Genomic DNA, 10231 nt, shown 5'->3' on the forward strand with positions numbered 1-10231 from the left:
GGGGGGGGGGGGGAGGGTTAGGTTTAGTGCACCCGGGGGGGATTTAGGGTTAGGGTTATTATTATCATTTATTTATATGGCGCCACAAATGTTCCGTAGTGCCTTACAAAGCACATAAACAAGTTGTAGACAAGAAACTTACAGAACAATACAATACAGGACCAGGACATGTTGCTACATTAGTGACGTAACACCCAGATAAGCAACAGAGCATAAGCAACCAAGTGTTAGGTGCCCTAGTGGTGAGTAAGAAGTAGATGAAACTAAAGTAGGGAGAAGTACAAGAGGGTAGAGGACACTGCTCATAAGAGCTTACATTCTAAAAGGGGAGGGGAAGACAACCAGGGGTGACACAGATGGGGAGGAAGGTGTTAGGCACTTACAGGGGGGGATTAGGGTTAGGCACCCCTAAGGACGGTTAGGGGGGTTAGGTTAGTCTATACTTACCTTACAACGATCGGGATTTCCAGCGCTGTCGGGCTCATGCTGCTGGGATCTGTTTCAGTGTCGGGCTGCCATGCGGCCGGTGGTATTTCATACCTATTCCATAGTGAGAGCCCATGCCGTTGGCTTCCTCTCCTACGTATAGCGATAGCCCATACCGGTGACGGTTTGGGTATGAAATGTCGACACCTGATAATCGGCTAATTTCTCCCCTATCCCTACCCTTAAATCTACCCTTCCCTCTAGTCCAGGGGTGGGCAATAAGCAGCACTCCAGCTGTTGTTAAACTCCAAATCCCAGCATGCCTTGCAACAGCTTTAGCATGGCCAAATAGCAAAACTATGGCAGGGCATGCTGGGATGTGTAGTTCTACAACAGCTGGGGAGCCACTTATTGCCCACTCCTACTCTAGTGCCTAACCACGCCCACCACTGCAGCTGAGTGAACATTGTTAGTATGCTATAACTGAAGCCTGTATTCACCCCCAGTCCATAGTGACTTAACATGCAGTTTGGTCTGGCAATTTAATATGAATTTTATTGAAAAAGAAATCTATATGAAACCTTACAGGACTTAGGGGCCTATGTATTAATAATTGCAGCACTGCCGTGATTATTAACAATCTGTATCGTAGCAGATATTTTAATTTTGAATGAAAATATTACTGCTATGTACTAAACTAAACCCGCAGGGGCAGCTGTAGCGATAACCGCTGTCCCTGTGAGTAACTTCCAAGGCATTTTATGCATGCTTGCTGACATTCAGCTCCCTCCTTCCGGGAAGGAGCTGAATGTCTGCGCACAGCAGGGGGCGTGGCTGGGTAATGATGCCACATTGGGGGTGTGGCCATGCGATCTCATCATTGTGGCCCCGCCCCCTCTTCACAATGCTGGAAATAACTGCATTGTGAAGCAAGGGGCGGGGCCACAATGACGCAATTCAGCGCAAATCGTGTCACCACTCCCCCCAGCTGCAAAAACCAGACAAAAATGGTCATCCAGACAAATTATTTAAATCAAATGAATTTAACCAATTTGACCAATAATTTTTGCCCATATTCCAGTCTTTAAGACCATATGGTCGATTGTCATTGGTTCCCATACATTACCAGGTTTTCATTCCAACCAGCCAGGTTGGACAGATATCTGACAGATAATAGTAGAGTGTATGCCCGGCATTAGTGACACACCCAAGATTTTGTGCAATCACTCTTGCCCTTGATTTACGAAGCTGCAGTTCTGCATTTAGACACAACATAACCCAAACTACTGTGTTTTGGAAGGGTGACTGCAAAATTACTTTTCTGTCTGGCACAATTGTAATGCCAGTATACGAAATGGCTGCTATGGCAACGAAACTTTCCATATAACCTGAGCCAAGTGGTAAAATGACTCCTAGCCCCTGCTTAATCCCTAACCCTTGCCCTACCCTCAGTGGAGCCCTGTGGTGACACTTGGTGTGGATAGGATTGTAGTGTACGCAGCGAAGGCGCACTCCAGCAAAAAGGGGGAGTGGTCTCACAGGTAACTCCCCCCCTTGTGATGCCACTGCCTACCCTATCTAACACCAGTGGGTTCTTTATCATGCTCACCAATACCCCTTTTACACCAGAGCAAAAATCTGGGTTTTTTTCTGGTTCTACACGGGTCGCAGCTCAGTGTAAAAGGGTCCCTGAAAAATAACCCGGGTCAAGTGACCCTGCAATCCAACCCAGGTAGCTACCAGGGTCGAACCCAGGATGGACCTGGGTAATGGTACAGTGTAAAAGGCGCAACCCGGGTTATCCGACCTGGGTCATGTCTAAAATGAGCTGATTGGTGATTGTGGAGCAGTCACCTCCCACTTTTTATGACCTCACAAGTTTAGCAGGGCAGACCCAGGTTCAGGGTGAACGGGGCTGACCTGAGAATAACCCAGATCAATGGTGCTGTGTAAACGGTGACTGACCTGGGTTGGAACCATGGGGGAGATGTATTAACGGCGACATCGCCGTTGCGGTACATCCCCCCCGACTTCGCGTACATACCGCGGTTCATTACCGCGGTATGTACCAAGGATTTCGCAAAAGACAGCTCTCTCGATGAGAGCTGTCCTTTGCGATGCTGCCGGGCAGAGGGACTTCCGGGTTGAACACCCAGAAGTCCTTCTGCGCATGCGCAGAAGGCCGCGGGCCGCGGGGGCTCATGGGAAGAATCCGATCGGATCCCTCCCAGCCCCGAGCGTCGCGCTAAGAAGCCCATTGGCTTCTATTGGGTAACGCCACCTGAAGGTGGCGTTACCTAGCGACGCGAAGCAGCAGAACGCTGCATTCTGCTGCTTAATACATACGGGGAATGCGGTAAAACCCCCGAAAACTGCATTTTCGGGGGTTTTACCACATTTTGCCGTTAATACATCTCCCCCCATGTCTGAAAACCCAGGTTGGACCCGGGTTTTTGGTAGAAAAGAGGTATTAGTTACTTACAAGTTGCTACAAGATTAATAGTAGCTTTCATGCTCTGGGTAAGTGTTTGGATGATTATTTTATTTGTTTAAAAATGTCAGTACTGAGAACCCCACAAAAAGCTCTGTCTTCACTAACCACAGTCAGGGAGACTATGATACTCTATATCTACAAGTACTCGTACACCAAAAATTGTCATTACAGTAATTTTATGTTAGATTGTGTATATGACAAACTGCATATGTAATCAATCCTTTGAATTGTTAGGTAATACACAGTATTAAGTATTTATAAGAACATACACTATGAATTGATTTGCTGCACATGTATATGAGAAAAGGTTTTTTTTTACAAAGCACTTTTCAGCGTGTTTATGCTCAATATTTAAAAAAGGCAATGCTTGTACTAGCTGCGTCTTGCTAATTAAAGCATTGCCCTTCTAAATATATGGGCATAAACACTATCAGAAGCTCCATGTTTTACAACCCCTCACTTCATAAATAAACCCAACATAAAGCAATACTTCTCAACATTCAAAGTTCTCAGCGAAGCAGGTGGGATAATTACTGACCCAGCAACATAGATTAACTCACCTGTGCATGACTAAAGAAATCCATAAAACATGACCTGTTGGTGTTAGTTGGGACTGGAATTGAGAGTCCCTGATTTAAAGCAGAGGTTCTCAAACTCGGTCCTTAGGACTCCACACAGATCACGTTTCCCAGGTCACCCAGCAGGTGTACAGATTACTCACTGACACATTTTAAAAGTTCCACTGGTGGAGCTAACTATTTCACTTGTGATTCTGTGAGGAGACATGGAAAACATGCACTGTTTGGGGTCCTGAGGACCGAGTTTGAGAAGCTGTTTAATGGAATTCTCCACCTTACAGATCAGGGGTTCCCAACCACGGTCCTCAAGGCACACTGACAGTCCAGGTTTTGAGGATAGCCATACTGGAGCACAGGTGACTTAATTAGTACCTCAGTTATTTTGAGTTAACCATCTGTGCTCAAGCCTGGATATCACCAAAACCAGGACTGTTAGTGTGCCTTGAGGACCGAGGTTGGGAATCACTGTTACAGATAGTGCCTGACTTGTTGGCCGTAGAGCAGTGGTTCTCAAACTCGGTCCTCAGGACCCCACACAGTTCACTTTTTGCAGGTCACCCAGTAGGTGTACAGGTGTATTCATTAGTCACTGACACGTTTTAAAAGATCCACAGGTGCAGTTAACTGTTTCACTAGTAATTATATGAGGAGACCTGCAAAACATATACTGTTTGGGGTCCCGAGGACCGAGTTTGAGAACCTGTGCCGTAGAGAACTGTTGTCAGATGTATGTATTAAGGCAGTGGCTATTAAGGCAATGGAGCCGCACTTCCAGTAGGCCTCCAGTAGAGGTCCCCAGCACTATTGTGTAACAGGAGCTCCTACATTCAGAGAGCAGTAGAGCCCCAACAGGGCCACCTCAGAAGAAGAGCAACTGCAAGGTTTAGCTAGTTTAAGTGTGGGTTGTGCAAGCCAGTTTATTGATCCCAATTTGTTTTGTTTTCCTTTTTATGTGTTGAGGAGCTACTCGGTGCAACCTGAGTATGCATATTAAGTTAACCTTGACATGTTGTATAATGGGTGGGGACTTAAATAATATAGTCTTTGAGCAGAGCTCATCAGGTTAAAGCAGCCTTTGATTCATACAAAGTATACATACTTAGAAACCAGAGCACTCTGTGTATTATTATTCCTAGAGAAAAAAGTTTTACTCTGTATCCTGCAGCAATGAATCCTGTGCTAACAGTAAAATTCAACACATGCAGGAAACAGAATGAGTCACACATGGGTATGATTAGCGGTGCCTGGCAACCCCTCCTTCCTATTTCTGTATTATACTCCAAACACAGCAAAACAACAACCTATACATCAAACAAGCAGCAATATACCTATAACCTTAGTGCAATCTCAGCTTCCCTCCCCCTATATGCAATACTGCAGGTCAGAATGTGAGAACATTCCACACGGTGTCAGAATTCTTTCCTGAGGATTCACTTCCCCTCCTGTTCCCTGGGATCTGCTACTGCCCAACTATAAAATGGCAAAATAATACAAATTTATTAAAATACTCAGGCCTGTTTATGAATAAAGTCTAAATTAATATTATAATCCATCAGGTGTTAGTTTAACAGGGCAAATAGCACCGTTAGAGGAACCTGTAAACCGGAGATTGTATTGGTTCCAGTATTGAGATCCAACCATTAAAGCCGTACACCAGAACAACTTCCATCCAACAGTCCGATTATTCTATTTTTTTAAGTTGTTGGGTCAAAACAATGTAATAAGTATTTAAAAAAAAAATAGAAAAACTATGCTATTCTCACCCATTGCCCCCTCTTGTCTTTCAAATAGTCCCCTCCATGTCTCCCCATTTGCCTCCTCCATGTCTCTCTCTTTGCCCCCTCTGTGCCTCTGCATTTGCCCCTTCATGTCTCTCCCTTTACCACCTCTGTGATTCTCCATTTGCCCCCTTCATGTCTCTCCCTTTGCCACCTCCGTGACTTTCCATTTGCCCCCTCCATGTCTCTCTCTCCCTTTGCCCCCTCCATGTCTCTCTCTCCCTTTGCCCCCTCCATGTCTCTCTCTCCCTTTGCCCCCTCCATGTCTCTCTTCCTTTGCCCCCTCCATGTCTCTCTCTTCCTTTGCCCCCTCCATGTCTCTCTCTTCCTTTGCCCCCTCCATGTCTCTCTCTTCTTTTGCCCCCTCCGTGTCTCTCTCCCTTATTCCCCCTCCGTGTCTCTCTCTCCCTTTGCCCCTTCCATGTCTCTCTATTTGTCCCCTCCATGTCTCCACCTAACTTACTGTTAGTTGTGATCATTAGTGCCATTCTAAAGCATGGCTACCACAACGCACGGCCTCACTGCCTATTGCTTTACAGTGACAGCTCTCCCCCAGTCATGGACAGGGCCGGTTCTATGGTTACGCATGGTACGCGGCCGCGTAAGGCGCCGCGGCCGCGACCATGCAGATTTCAGAGGCTTACAGCGGTGCAGACTGTGTCTCTGTGACACAGCTGCACCGCGCGTGTAGCGCTGACTGGACGGAGTTCGGTCAGCGCTCCACAGTGCCAAACACACAGCCGCCGGTGCCGGCAGCTGTGTGTTTGTTTCAGCAGCTGATGAGAGTCTGTCAGACTCTCATCGGCTGCTGCTGCTGCTCCCACTGCGGGAGCCATCTTCCGGCTCCCGCAGTGGGTAATGGGAGAGACTTCATGACGTCATGAAGTCTCTCCCATAATGCAAAGCGGCCCTGGAGAATGGTTGGGAGTAGCTGATAGCGGCGGCGGGAGCAGGAGTGATGGGGGTTCAGGTAAGTGTTTTTTTTTTTATTACGTGTGTCTCTACTGGGGGGGGGCTGCAAGGGGTGATTACTACTGGGGGCACTTGAAGGGGGGATTACTACTGGGGGTACTTGAAGGGAGGATTACTACTGGGGGCACTTGAAGGGGGGATTACTACTGGGGGTACTTGAAGGGAGGATTCCTACTGGGGCACTTAAAGGGGGGATTACTACTGGGGGTACTTGAAGGGAGGATTACTACTGGGGGCACTTGAAGGGGGGATTACTACTGGGGGCACTAGAAGGGAGGATTACTACTGGGGGCACTAGAAGGGAGGATTACTACTGGGGCACTTGAAGGGGGGATTACTAATGGGGGCACTTGAAGGGGGGATTACTAATGGGGGCACTTGAAGGGATTACTACTGGTGGCACTAGAAGGGATGATTACTACTGGGGGCACTTGAAGGGAGGATTACTACTGGGGCACTTGAAGGGAGGATTACTAATGGGGGCACTAGAAGGGAGGATTACTGCTGGGGGCACTAGAAGGGAGGATTACTAATGGGGGCATTAGAAGGGAGGATTACTACTGGGGGCACTAGAAGGGAGGATTACTACTGGGGGCACTTGAAGGGAGAATTACTACTGGGGGCACTAGAATAGGGGATTACTACTGGGGTACTTGAAAGGAGGAATACTACTGGGGGGAAACTCCACTGGGGGCACAACAATGGGGGGACTACTAGGGGCACTACAAGAGGGGGGATTACTACTAGGGGCACTACAAGGGGGGACCACTACTGGGGCACTGCATGGGGGGGACTACTACTGGGGGCACTATATAAGCTTACTAATGGGGGCACAAGGGGCACTGCACAGGGGGGACCACTACCGTGGGCACTGCATAGGGGGGCGCCAAAAAACCTACTCGCTTACCAAAGAATTTGGGCTAGGGCCGGCCCTGGTCATGGACTGCACTGGCTCACTGAAGTAGCTGATTTTACTGGAGGGGCTGCAGCCTCACAGCCCCTAGGTAAAACCCGCCACTGGTCCTAATGCCCGGCGGCAATAGTAAACAAAGGAAGCACAGAGCACAACTCTAACCCCCCCCCTTCCTTGCTCAAGGCTGTCTCTGGTTGCATAAACTCAACATGAGCATCACACATTTAGGACGTCTCACCTGCAACCAAAAACATAACAAGGGTGTTATGCAAACATGATATAATAAAATGCATCAACATTCAAATGTATTCCAGTCTTCTTCTGCAGGAAAGCTTCAATTTATGCGATGTCAGACCTTTTGTTAACATGGTAGTAGATAGGGCAACTGTTGGTTGTGCTCTACTTGCCCAGCTGATGGCTGTGCCTGCCAGGCTTGGACTGGGCAGCCGGCAGCCATGGAGTCAGTGCAATCCCCGATGGACCCCACTTACTTTTAGCCACGCCCTCTATTGTGGGAGGGCAAGGCCTACGGCACCGTTCAATATAGGCTGTAGTGCAGCCCCTTGCTGGCAGTCAAAGGCTGTGACTGACCCAGCCGGCAGCTACATGCAGAGGACTAGGGCACACTGCAGTCAGACTCACATGATCCTCTGACCCATGGAGATCAGCAGCCGTGCACCCTCATGGGAGTAACTCATGGTGGTGAGGCTGTGACTGCTGCTCTGCCACCTGCCTGAGTCTGCTGTGGCTTCTGGTACACTGTGTGGGCACTACAGTGTGGCATAATGTGTGAGCAATACAGATGGCATAATGCGTGGGAACTACAGTGTGGCATAATGTGTGGGCACTACAAGTGCCATAACATGTGGCTTAATGTGTGGGCACTACAGTGTGATATAAAGTGTATGCACTACAGTGTGGCATAATGTGTGGGCACTACAGATGGGATAATGTGTGGGCACTACAGGTGGCATAATATGTGGGCACAACAGTCTGGCATAATGTATGGGCACTACAGGTGGCATAATGTGGAGTGGGAACTACATTTCGTTATAATGTAGATGCACTATAGGTGGCATAATGTGTGGGCCTACAGGTGGCATAATGTGTGGGCACTACAGTGTGGCATAATGTGGGGGGCACTAAAGTGTGGTATAATGTGGAATAATATGGGGGCACTACAGTGTGGCATAATGTTAGTACATGTGTAGTGGTCTAATTTAACCGCAACTGACCAGCATTGCAAGGGTTACTAGGTGGCTCATCCCTACCTCCCTGACCCCTCCATACATACCACTACCTATCTGCACTACCTCCTGACCCCTCCATACTCACCACTACCTATCTGCACTACCCTCTGACCCCTCCTTACCAAACATTATCTCTCTGTACTACCTCCCTGACCCCTCCACACTCACCACTACCTATCTGCACTACCCTCTGACCCCTCCTTACCAAACACTATCTCTCTGCACTACCTCCCTGACCCCTCCATACTCACCACTACCTATCTGCACTACTCCCCTGACCCCTCCTTACCAAACACTATCTCTCTGCACTACTTCCCTGACCCCTACTCACCACTACCTATCTGTACTACCCTCTGACCCCTACTCACCACTACCTATCTGTACTACCCTCTGATCCCTCCTTACCAAACACTATCTCTCTGTACTACCCTCTGACCCCTCCTTACCAAACATTATCTCTCTGCACTACCTCCCTGACCCCTCCATACATACCACTACCTATCTGCACTACCCCCTGACCCCTCCTTACCAAACACTATGGGGCCTATTCATCTTCGGAGGCTGTACGGCCTCTGATGATTAAGTAATGGTCTCGCTACAAGGGATACGTAAGTATCCAACTCTCAGCGGGGGAAACTTGACACTGGAGCCATTCATCATGGCTCCAGTGAAGAGATAGCTGCTCCAAAAAGCAGCTGTCCCCTCGGTTAGTATTGCAGCTACTGATGTAGCTGCATTATTTACCTTCTCCCCATCGTCCCAGCTATGCATGCGTGACCTGGGGTCATGCATGCACAAAGCTAACGGGGAGGTAGTGAGGAGGCGGTGGAGGGATTTGCACTACCAACTGGACCCATTCATACTCACCATTACCTATCTGCACTACCCTCTTGACCCCTCCTTATCAAACACTATCTCTCTGTACTACCTCCCTGACCCCTCCACACTCACCACTACCTATCTGTACTACCCTCTGACCCCTCCTTACCAAACACTATCTCTCTACACTACCTCCCTGACCCCTCCCCACTCACCACTACCTATCTGCACTACCCTCTGACCCCTCCTTACCAAACACTATATCTCTGCACTACCTCCGTGACCCCTCCATACTAACCACTACCTATCTGCACTACCCTCTGACCCCTCCATACCAAACACTATCTCTCTACATTACCAACGGGACCCCTTCATAATCACCACTACCTATCTGTACTACCCTCTAACCCCTCCTTATCAAACACCATCTCTCTGCACTACCTCCCTGACCCCTCCACACTCACCACTACCTATCTGCACTACCCTCTGACCCCTCCTTACCAAACATTATCTCTCTGCACTACCTCCCTGACCCCTCCATACACACCACTACCTATCTGTACTACCCTCTGACCCCTCCTTACTCATCACTACCTATCTGCACTACCTCCCTGACCCCTCCTTACCAAACACTATCTCTCTGCACTACCTCCCTGACCCCTCCATACTCACCACTACCTATCTGCACTACCCTCTGACCCCTCCTTACCAAACACTATCTCTCTGCACTACCTCCCTGACCCCTCCCCACTCACCACTACCTATCTGCACTACCCTCTGACCCCTCCTTACCAAACATTATCTCTCTGTACTACCTCCCCGACCCCTCCACACTCACCACTACCTATCTGCACTACCCTCTGACCCCTCCTTACCAAACACTATATCTCTGCACTACCTCCCTGACCCCTCCATACTCACCACTACCTATCTGTGCTACCCTCTTGACCCCTCCTTATCAAACACTATCTCTCTGTACTACTTTCCTGACCCCTCCACAC

This window comes from Taudactylus pleione, unplaced genomic scaffold (assembly GCF_031769625.1).
Source record: "Taudactylus pleione unplaced genomic scaffold, aTauple2 ptg000085l, whole genome shotgun sequence".
Classification (NCBI taxonomy): Eukaryota; Metazoa; Chordata; class Amphibia; order Anura; family Myobatrachidae; genus Taudactylus; species Taudactylus pleione.